Source organism: Mycteria americana, chromosome 11 (assembly GCF_035582795.1).
Source record: "Mycteria americana isolate JAX WOST 10 ecotype Jacksonville Zoo and Gardens chromosome 11, USCA_MyAme_1.0, whole genome shotgun sequence".
Taxonomy (NCBI): Eukaryota; Metazoa; Chordata; class Aves; order Ciconiiformes; family Ciconiidae; genus Mycteria; species Mycteria americana.
Genome location: NC_134375.1, coordinates 20,741,971 through 20,753,563, shown reverse-complemented (window position 1 = coordinate 20,753,563; position 11,593 = coordinate 20,741,971).

The following is an 11,593-nucleotide window of genomic DNA, read 5'->3' as shown; positions in this document are numbered from 1 at the left end:
GGCCCACCCCAACATGTTCATTTCACTCTCCACTCGGAGGGTACCGTCCCTATAAGTGGATAATGTTTAACAGCATGTTTTCACTACGCAAAGCCAACTGGCTTATCTTAAACTGCCACATCTATATGAATGCAGTGGGTAGCTCTGCATTCACCTTGCAGGGGTGAGGGTGTTTCTCCAGCACGTCCTGCAGACAGAAGACCAAAACCAGGAGTGGCCAGCTAACTCAGTTCATCCTACCTGCCTTGTCGGACAGTCCTAGTTTAAGGGACACCTTGAGGTTTGCTCCTAGCAAGTGCCGGGTCTCTCCCTTTTCACTACTCTGGATAATAATTCCTGTTGTAACTCAGATGCTGCTTGGCTTATTTGGAGGGCAGTTCCCACAGAGTAAACCTTTCTGACTGATAGTTGACATTTCTTGGGCATTTATTCTCCAGATGCCTGAAGTCTGACACACTGGAACAACAAATAAATCGGTACCATATGGCTGGACAAATTGATCTGAATTGTTAGAAATATTTTGAACATAATAACGTGCTACTCAAAGTTCTCTTGTTTCCCCTGAGCACCGCCCAAATAAACCTTTTCCAGCCAGCCTTGACTTTGTGCTATATTGCTCTGATTCTACCCCTCTTCAGAGACATGGCTTCTACCGCTTTATGGACTAGGATCATGGCACGGTACCAGCTTCCCTCAGACAAGGGTTTCCCCACACAGCTGCACCACTTCTCATTGAGTCAGAGACTGGCTTCAATTTTTTGGTAGCAAAGATACAGAATTTTTTTCATTTTTCACATGATCACTATTCCATTGCTCCACATCCACAAGGTCTGATGGAGTGTTTAGGCTAGGTCCAAACATAAGAAAAGCTGGGCCAGGTTTATACTCTCAGTTCTTGCTGGTTTTTAAGCTACCAAAATGGAGAGATGTGTTGCTGCCTTTGCAACTGGGAATTACAGACCAAAATCAATGAAAAAGACTGTTATGAAGGGTTTTCCTTCCATATCAAATCATATAAGTAAAGGAGAAGGAATAGGAGACTAATGCATGTGTATAACAAAAGATGATCACCCCAACATTTATTAGCAGTGATGTGTTCGGTTAATCGCCAGTTTTGGAAGGAGCCCAAACATCACACCCACAACAGGGAAGGGATTTAGTAGCAGTTCTTGAACTGCTCAGTCTCCCTCTTCATTATATAGTGGTGTCAGTGACAATATCGTCTTAATACTTTTGGCGTTGAGCTCACCGAGTACACTGAGCCGCGGGCAAAAATAGATGAGGTATGGGTTTCTGGATTCTCAAAAAGCCTGATAAATCTGCCTGAATTCAAAACTTCTCCCTTGATCTTTTTGTGGACCCCAAATCTACTAAGACAGAAATCTGAATACAACTTTCACTAGCACAGCTTCTTGTTTCCATCTCAGCTAAGCTTTGTTAAAAAAAAAAAAAAAAATCTTCATCTACAGCCAGCATGGCAGGCAGAGATGCACTCCTACGGGTTGCCAAGAGCCCACACGGGCAGGACTCCTGCTTGCAATGTGAGTATCACATTTCTTGCACCAGTTTTCTAAATCCTCCTGTCTTCTAGCCAAAAAAGCCCCCTCTTAGTTTAACGAAGGGTTTCTATAATCCTTAAGTGCTTCACTGTCCCGTCAACCCCCTTTTGAAAGTGTCTGGTACAACTGGTGAATATCACATCCCATAACCTGCTCATTTTCTCAGTCCCTTCACATTACTTAATGCCTGAAGTACAAGATTCCTGTAACAAAGAGTTTTATGACCGGTATTTTGAGGAGTATTGAGCTGAGAGGATTTTATGAGGCAAGTGACTTTCCAGGCTCACTCTGCACTGACACTATGACCAAAGGCGGCTGTCGGCTGCTCTGGAGCCTAATTTTTCTGTCTTAAGTCCACTACCTCAGTGGTTGGTTTAGGAACGATGGCAATTCTGCACATTATGGGGGGAGATGAAACAGACGTCTCTTGAGTACGCTCATTCCCCTAAGCAACAGATTTCTTTCCCTCTTGCTTAACACTGCCAGCAATTAATTTACTCACAAGACCATCTGGGCAAGACATCAACCTGACCACAGTTGGCCCAGGCCTATCCCTGATGGTGAGATCAGACAACCACGGCTCTTCTAACCACCTGACTGTTCCCTTCAGGATGCCTGAGCTGCTGGGATGCATGGTCTGTCCTAAATATAAACCCTTCCTTATAAACAGCGAGGAAACATCCTAGATATTTAATCCCGGTTAGAAGTCCCTCCTAGGTGATGCAACAGTTTATGTCAGGAGAACTTTTAGCTTTCTGTTAACACGAGCCATTCCCCGAGGAACATTTGTGCCCATAATGTTCCTATGGTATTTGCACTAGCACGTGTGTCCAAAGCAAAACCAGCTTTAGATATGTAAGACAAGTGCCATTGTAAGTTCTTGTCAGCTCCAGAAAATGCTAAATCATCCTCTGCGGACCGAGGGAATGGCTTCTTTTTCCCACCTAACTTTAGGCAAGGTATTGCAATATTGGCAACTCCAACCCTTTCTGTAATATATGAGTGTGATCTAAAAAATCTGCAGCCTTCTGCATGTCTGGGGAGTCAGCTAGTTCTTTGCAGTCTCAATTTCCTTGTTGTCAGTGGGAATTCCCCTTCCACAAGAGAAGTTAGATCTTTTGGGAGCTTCTTTCATTTTTCTAAGTTCTGATTTCCACTTCCAAATATTTTAGCACACCCATATGCAAATGTTGACCTTTCATTCAAAGGTTCTGCCTTGCCCCCAAAGAGCTGTCAGATACAACACACCAGGAGTAGCACAGCGTGCGGTAAATATCCTCTTCTTGTGTTTCCTAGATGTTTCTAGGGGCATTGACAAGCTAAAAATTCATGACTGTAAGTCATAGGCCGTATTGGTCTTTTTTAGAATCGGTAATTTTTACTCTGTTGCTTGTATCTATCCTTACATGCTAATGCCAAGGTTTAAGAGTCAGTTGGAAAAGCAAACTGAGTCTTCTACAATTTGCAAAATAACATTTATCTGCAGTGCTGCTGTAAGAGATCTTACTTGGTTCTATCATCCCCACTGAACCTGTGCCAACATCCCTCTTCTTCCCAAGCACTGTGGGTGAAGCTCACTTACGCCTTCCTGACACATTTCTTCAAAGTGCAGTAAAACCTCTTTCCTAAAGAAGAGATCTTTTTCTCCTGGCAGCAATCTTGAGTAGGATCAGTGCCATAAAGTTCCTCTTCTCCTGATTCCCCTCCAGAAAATCTCCCAGCCCTTTCTGCTCCTCCTCATTTAGTGACCAGGGCTGCATCACAACAAATCCCATTGAAATTGTGGGAGCTGCTGTTCACCTGCCCTTCCTCCCGGCTTTAGTCTGTGTCTATAGGAACTGTCCTAGCTCTGCAATGCTGCTCTCATCGTCACTATTTGCTGCCTGCCAATCTGTTCAGCAAATGAGCAAGGATCAGCGTTGGCTTTGGTTGCAGAGGAACTTCAGCATCCAGGGGCCTGGAGGAGTTTAAATTAAGGAGTTTTAGCTGCTACTGCTGCTTCCAGCCATTTGCCATCTCTTCGCTGGGAACAGCCACAGTGTAAAATTATTATTCTGCTTTCTGTCCTCTGGAACGGTATGACCTGCTTGCTGCAACTCATTTGCGCCATATCCTAAAAGGAATTTCTACAAACAGATTTTGGCACTGGCCCTAATGCATTAACCACAATGAAATCCCTGTTGGTTATTCAGCTCAAACACTGCCTCCAGTTTCCAGATTTCAGGCTCAGAGTCCTTCTGGTCTTGTTTTAATTCCTCAAGGTAATTTTTACTTTCTATGAGCCACTCCATTATTCATTCAGCTGTGATTCAATACTGCCCAGATGTTCATCACCTTGGAAACCGTGTTAGCCCTTTGTCCTGAGCCGTTTGCCAGTCGCAGGGCCTTTTCCGTAGGAGGAGATTGGGAAGGGGTGCTAAGAGATTTCCGCGGAGCAGCCCTGTTTACTTACACAAAATGTAACCCAGACCATATTAAGAATTAGACATCTGGAGACAGGGGTTTTTGCCCCCCCAGTCTGAAGCCATCTTCCAGCCTGCACTTACAGCCCCGGTTTCTCATTCCTCCAAGGCTCGGGATTTTTATGGCTGCTCTCTCGGTCTTTGTCCTGGAGGTCTCCTTCATTTTCTGCTTATTCTGGGACCTTAAGGCAACTTCCAAATATGTGGCCCTGCTATGTGGGATGGAATTTCATGGGATAATGGATTGAATGAGGTTGTTAAATTTGGAAGTTTTTTCTCAACAGTAGAAATAAGCCATAGAGAGTAGTGGCCCAAGCAGGCCTTAACTTACAGCATCTCTTTTGAATGACGCTTTAATATTTTCATCATGTATTGGCTTTACATGCTCTCTGGCAGGCTTTCTGCTTCTGATGTCTTTGGAAGTAGGTATATTAGTAGCTGTTATGCCTTTAGCAAGTTACTGCTTTTCTCATGGAACAAGAAAATTGTGGTAACTTCAATTTAAAATCATAATATATCGAGCTCTATTTTTCTATTTTTCATTGTCTTTCCTTTCTTGAAGGATGCCTTCTCATTTTCAGTAGCCGTCTTTACCGTTGCCAGTCTGGTACTGGTCCTTCTCACATATGATCTGATAGCTGGTACGCATTTGTTCTGAGCTTCAACATGAAGTCTAAATAATCCCTACGCCTCAGGCAAGCATTTAACCCTTTTGGCCATCCAGTTTAATTTCTTTTTAACGTGCTTCCTTATTACTACTTCAATGTCTCTTTTAAAATTAAACAGTAGCGGATTTTTTGGCTTCTGTTGCTCCTGCAGAGCTGTTGACTCCAGTTCACTACTGTCACTCTTAGGGTTGCACTACAAGAGTAATACCCTGAACGCAGATTTTGTGCTCAGCTCAGGGCCAAGGCAAGATGTGTTTCTTCCCCTGGGAGTTCCCTGGTCGAGGCAGGTGTTTATGGTGTCTGAAAATGCATATTCAGCATCATGCCCCAGTGACACTTACCCAGTTGATAGAAGGCTGATTGAAGCACCACTGCTTTTGCGGCTGCTGTTCTCACATCTTCTGCGATCTTTCTTCGCCTGCCCTTCTGGCTGGGCAGGCAGCAGTGCTGCTCTAACGCGGCAATTTCTCTAACTAGGTCTGGCATTTCAATCCACAAACATTGTGTCGTTTGTCGATACGCTTAAATTGAGTCTAAGTTTGCTCCGCTGTATAGCAGTCATTCTATCTGCGTGACCACCTCCCACCTTCTTCAGTAATTGGCACCCTGATATTACAGTGTCCAACTAGATAATCTGCCTTCTCCTGCATTTCTAGGATCTCTATTATCCCAATATTCATACATAAAAACAGGGACTTCTGTTCCCCCACCCTATTTCTCAGGCTGCTAGCTGTTACAGAGAAGCACATGTGTGTCTGACAGACAGATAACGAATAAAACCCAGAGCAATCTGGGGCTCCTGCAGAACCGCTGCCATGAGGGTATTGTGTCACTGGAGCTCTGCATTTCTTAGGGACCTGGTGGCAGCTGCTGGTGGCAGAAGTAACACCCTGACTCAAACTTGCAAAGAACTCGCAGTGTGATTCATACCCTGCTTAGATTCTATGCTGATTTTATGTTTCATTTTTAAAGCTCCCTGAAAGACAGTATTCTGGGGATTATACAGCATATCCTGCTGTGGTGAGAAATGTTTCTAGTAACAGAAGTGAGCCGGGAAAAAGTAATCAACACCATTCCCCCTATTTCAAATACACACACACATGCACATGCTCCTATGAGTAACTTTTTTTTTTCCTTTAGAAAAAGCTAATTTGTCTCCTGAGAACCTTCTCCCCCTTCTTAACTCCCCCCAAAACCCAGCTGCATTTTTCAGTAACATTTTATGCCCTATTTGACCCTTTTGAACTCATTTGCAAAAAATGTGGAATGCTGAGGAGTGGGTGTCAAAATCTTGTCTGTATTTTCTTCCTGCATTAATAAATGAGTTAAAAGGGAAGACTTTGTAGCTGACAGGATAAGTTGGAAGAGGAAGGAATTCAAATGATCCCTTTCCAAACAGGCACCTGTACTTTTTCCATTTATTTCCTTTCCTATTGTATGACTCCACAGAATGATTTATATGTATATAAAAAAATCATATATATTTTTTATATATTCTTTAAATTTCCCCTACTCTGTCTCTGACCAGAATGAAGGTCACAGATTTTCAAACTACTTAGAAGTAACTTCTTGAAAACAAAAATTAAAAAAAATCAAATCGCAGATACCAAGAAGACAATAGAATTCTGCAATGCATATTCATAAAGCAAAACCATGACAGATATGAACATGTTTTTCCCTGAATTGGCTCCCCTTCGACCCCTGCATCTGTGCAAAATTCAATTAATTCATATATATATGACAAGTATTTTTATAATGGGCAAGGAAATTACTATTATGTTTTCATTATCATCCATCATCGTGGTAACATCAGGCCAAAGAGACAGTGTGACTAAAACTGTGAATTTGAACAACAGTTAGTTATGTAAGTGGGTTATTTAACTAACAGAGGCTCAGAGGACCGAATTCATCAATTAGCTTCTCCAGAGTCAAACAAGGGATAAATCTTGCTCTGTTTTTTAGCCATGTGATGCAAAAGGTGATGCTCTGCTGTAAAAAATGCAGCCTGCCTTACATATTTCCTCTCCAGGTGTTTACATCCAAATAATATTTGCTGTTTCACTATCTGTTGTAGATGTGGGGAGTTCTACCTGCTCTTTGACTTCTGCTGGGAAAAAATTAAGCCACGCGTATAAACGCGGTATATGGAATAATTTTAGAGTTACATAATGCGTAACAACATTGCAAATCACGATTCATTTTATCTACCCTGTGCACAAGGCGAGAGGGAACATTTAACTTATTTAATTAGACGTAGATAGGCCACAGGACTTCCCTGAATAAACCCCGAATAAAACGGAGAACAGCTTTCAGCCGACGCTGGTTTTTAAATTCCCGGCAATGGTGGCTCTATCCCCGTGCCTGGCAGGCTGGGAGCAATGCAGGCACAAACAGCATCACGGAGTAGGCTAATTAACCATCATTAACCAGACTGTAATTAACCATAGAGCAATTCTAGATGTGTTTCACCCCATCGCTATCAAACACCCGAAGTGTTTAATTTTATAGACAATTTCCTGACAATCTTTCCTCCCCACCCCGCAGCCCAAGCTCACCCGGTGGCTGTCGGTGTGCTCAACATCTCCTTGATATTCCAGACGTTAAAATTCATGGTTTTTTCACAGCTGACACCCTGGCCGGGAGCTCCCAGCCCTCACCATGGCCCCAGCGCTCACAGCCTCTCCTACCCCGCGGCGGCCATGCCGCCACGCTCCCCTGCAGGGAGGAGGAAAATGGAGACAGACGGATGAGCCCCGCTCGGGGGGAGCGTCCCCCTGTGCCCCCTTGCTGTGGGGAGAGCCTGGGGGGGGCACGGCCCTCCAGGCCGAGGGCAGGCCCGGCTGACATGGCCGCCCCAGGGCTGGGCCTAGTGGCCCCCCACGGGCCCGGGGCGCAGCCGCTCTCCGGGCCTGCCTGCCCCACGGGCCCTGACGGGTCCCGGCCTCACAGCCCCGGGGCTGGGGGTCTCTGGGGCCAGCCTGAGGCTGGGGGTCCTTGGATCCCACCCTGGGGCCGGGGGTCCCTGGATCTCACCCCGAGGCCGCGGCCCCCAGGATCAGCCCCGGCTCCGGGCTTTCCCCAGGCCGCCCACGGCAGGCGGCCGGCCGGACCCTGCCGCCCACCCCTCCGCCCGGCAGCAGAGCCTCGGGCACACGGGGGCCATCACGGGGCAGGGGGAGGAAGAGGAGGCTCGAAGCCCGGCACACCGAGGGCTGGTCCCACGGGAGCGTGGCGGCGGCCATGGCGCCCATTTACTTCATGTCCAGAGGCTGTGTGGTCTCTTGTGTTAAATACCCCTCACAGAAATGCAGAACGATTTAATTTCACCCATTAGAAGTATGATAAAAATAATCCGTCATCTAAACACTCCATGGGGAAAGATTCTCAAATATGGTTTTACCAGATTTTTTTCCTTGTGTTTCTGTATCCTCCGTCTTCAGGAATGGAAGAGAGGCACATCTACTTGCCTATTTTTTTCCTCCTTTAATTCAAAACAATTTCAACACTGGTTAAAATGTTTGGTTACTGGTTCTGAAGATACTCCGTAGGCACTAAACCACTGTAGAAATAAGGTTGATATAAATTCATGGATAGATTAGGGGAACTACTCACATTCCTCTTTATGCTCTTTTGGCTTTAGTATTAAAGGCAGCCTGGAGCTCAGAGGTGTCAAAATAATGGCTTTCTTGATGTGTATATCTGGTTTCCTAAACAAATCCCGCAGAAATAAAGCTTTCACTTAAAAAAAAATAATAATAATCTGGACTTTTACCCATAAAAAACTTCTCGGAGTGACTGCGTTGTTTTTGCTTGTCACTACAGCGCTAGGGCCGGTATAAATAGCTGGGATTTATCACAGCGGCTTGTTAACTCTCAGCTGCATGATGAGCCTCTAATGGGTTGATTTTCTAGGACCGGCGCGGGGAATCGCAGCCTGGATCGTGTTCCTGCTTCAGGGATGGGATAACGGCTGGGCTGTCCAAGGCAGCCGTGGGCTGGAAGGCAAACCTGCCTCCAGAGAGCTGTGCTGACAGGAACATTAATGTTTATTGCACTTGTTGAGTAAATAAAAGCCTTGTTCTGCTCCCGAACTGCCTACAGCTCCATTGTACAGCCTGGTGCATGGCGCTGCTGCCAAGAGCCTCGCTGTGCGTCCAGGTCCTATATGGCCCTGCATCATAAATGGTGATTTTTCCATCGTTTTATTGCTCCTAATTGGAAAGTTGGCCCAGCGCTCCCTTCAGAAGAGACTGTGGAGCCCTGTACCCATTTACAGCACTTCCACTGCCCTCAGGAAAGGATTCGCCGGTGCTTTGTGCACCAGCGATAAGGCTCAGCATGTTATTTCACGTTATTATACAGAGCTATGCCTGTTTCTGGTGTGGCTGGAGATTTCTGGTTTGAGCGTCTACCGAGTTTGTGGAATACGATAAATGAGATTTTTGTATTTCCATCTCTCCTGACAACGGAAAGAAATTTCCATAAGGAAACACGTTTCTTTAATTATAGGTCTGACAGCTACCTCCAGTTCCAGTCTCTCCCATCCATAACACGCTCCGGGCAGATTAGCCACGTTGCCAGGCGCTGGCTTGTAGGTCTCTTTATATCTGAAGTAACAGACTGTGCTTCTAGTGTTAGGGAGCGTGGCCAGATACTTGAAGCCCTTCATTTGGTAAAAATTAGCAGAAGCTGCCAGGAGATAGACAGCAATATATTTGGTACGTCCCTCAACTTTTTTTTATTCGTAGTGCATTTCATTAGAAACTCACGGGAGCTCTTCAGTTAATAACGTGCCAGTCTCCAAGGGTGGTCAGGACCATCATCCCTTTGCCTGAAGATCTCTCCATCCACCCCGAGATGTCCTTGGGCATCGTCCTGGCCGCTCTCCTCCCCTCATTCGGATGGGATCCTGGTCCTGTGCCTAAAAGCGGAGATAGAAAAGAATGAGAAATCCACACTTTTAGGAGAGGTCACGGATTTCTGTTCGCCTCGGATGGAAGAGCCAAGCCAAATGGCACTGCAGTGGGTCGATGTGCTGGGCAATCATGCGCACGAGGCACGGTGCTGCCGAGAAAGGGGCAAACCCCTTGTGGGGCAGAGACCATTGGCCCCGCTGCTGGAAACACCGCGACAGCGAGGGGCTCCCGAGCCGCAGCTTCCCCCTCCAGCATCTCCCGGCTCTTGCAGCCGGCGTCGCCTTGAATTTGGAAGCAGCAGCACTGGGTGCCCCGTCAGCAGCAGGGAAAGCTGCGAAGTTGGCACGCAGGGATGTCAGTTTGCCGGTGACTCGGCATCTGATTTATGCCGTCCATGCGATGCTCCTGCGGGAAAAGCTTATTAATCAGGTCTGCGTTTCCAATGCAGCTCTGTGATTTAGGGTCCCCTGCGACTAAAGTTTTCGTGAGAATGAAGTTATTATGTACCTCAGTGGCTTCTGGGAAGGGCTGGCAGGCTGGGCGAAGGTACCCCAGCCTCAGCGGCACCAAGGGGTCTGTCACCTCGCAGGACCCCAGGAAGGAAAAGCCCACCGGGGCTGAGCACAGGTCAGGGAGCGCTGTGAAAATGGGGTGCTGCTGCAAAATGCATAGGAGAAGGCTGGAGCCACGTTGTGCTCAGAGGAGGGGGTCCCTCTGTCCAGACCCCCCGGCACAGCGTGAGCCGCTGACCTTCTCTGGCTGCCGGCGCATTCCCCCGGCTGCCGAGGTACGGCTCAATCACTAATTCGGGGCCCCCTGTTGATGCTGGCTCTGGCACAGCGGTGGTTTCTATGGCAACTCCAGAGGTGGATGCAGGGATGGCTTCAGCCGAGGTACCGCCAGCCCAGGTATCCCAGGATGTTCCTCCCGAAATGCAGGCAAACGGCCACGCGCCACATCAGGACGGACCCCATGGTCGCCGTGCCAGGCGGGCAGCGGAGGCGATGGGGCAACGACACCGAAAACATCTTGTGAGTGCTCTTTTCTGAATCGTTTCCAACTTTCCCCACGCCGCAACGCCCCCGACAGACGGTGCAGCCTGCCCCAGCGGTGTGCCGGATGCTGCCGCGCTCTGCCGGGATTTGGCCTCCCGTCTCTCCGCCCTGCTACCCATCCGAGCTACCCATCCTGCTACCCATCCGAGCATCGTGCCGGCTGTCTTCTCCAAAAGGTCAGGCATCCGCGCTTGATATTTACCTGGACCTGCGAGATCTTTCTAATGTCGTATCAGTGAAAGATCGAATCCCTCGCCTGCGTCTGCTACCGCTGCTCTCTGCTTTGGGACGCGTGACTCTACACGGAGCTAAGACCAACGAGGCTCAGGCGAGCCCACGGCACGGAGAAATTGGGGGGTCACCCCCCCACCAGTCTTGCTGTGCACCCCTAAGTGTCACCCAGACACCACCGGTACAGAGCTTACCGTCCCTTCCCAGCACCGGTAAGCGGGAGATGTGGTGTTCCTGCCCGGGAGAGCTGGACACAGCTGGATCCAGCTCTCCCAGGCACCAGACCGTGCTCCGTCCTTTGAGACAGGGCTGTGGTGCTGGATAGGGCCCAGGAGCCCCGGCATCATTTGGCGTCTCATTTCTCAGCATCCTGGCAGCCCTCGCCATTCCCTGCCCTCTCTCGCACCCCAGCTCTCTCCAACAAAGCCCCTCTCCGGCTGCTGCCTTCATCCCCCACGGCCCCTTTGCCCACGGGAGAGGCCGAGCAGGAGCAAGGCTGTGCCGAGGCAGGGCAGCCGCCGCTCGGCTCTCCCTCTCCAAAAGGAGGGCCGGATCCCTGTATCGCATTGCTCTGCTCACCCTGGCAGTGGGGAAAGGAGCAAGAGCCATCCCTGCCCCATGGCACGGGGCCCCATGGCACGGGGCTCTACTGGGGAAGGGCTGGCCAGGTTCTCCCTTGGGAGAGGTTTTTCCCGACAGACT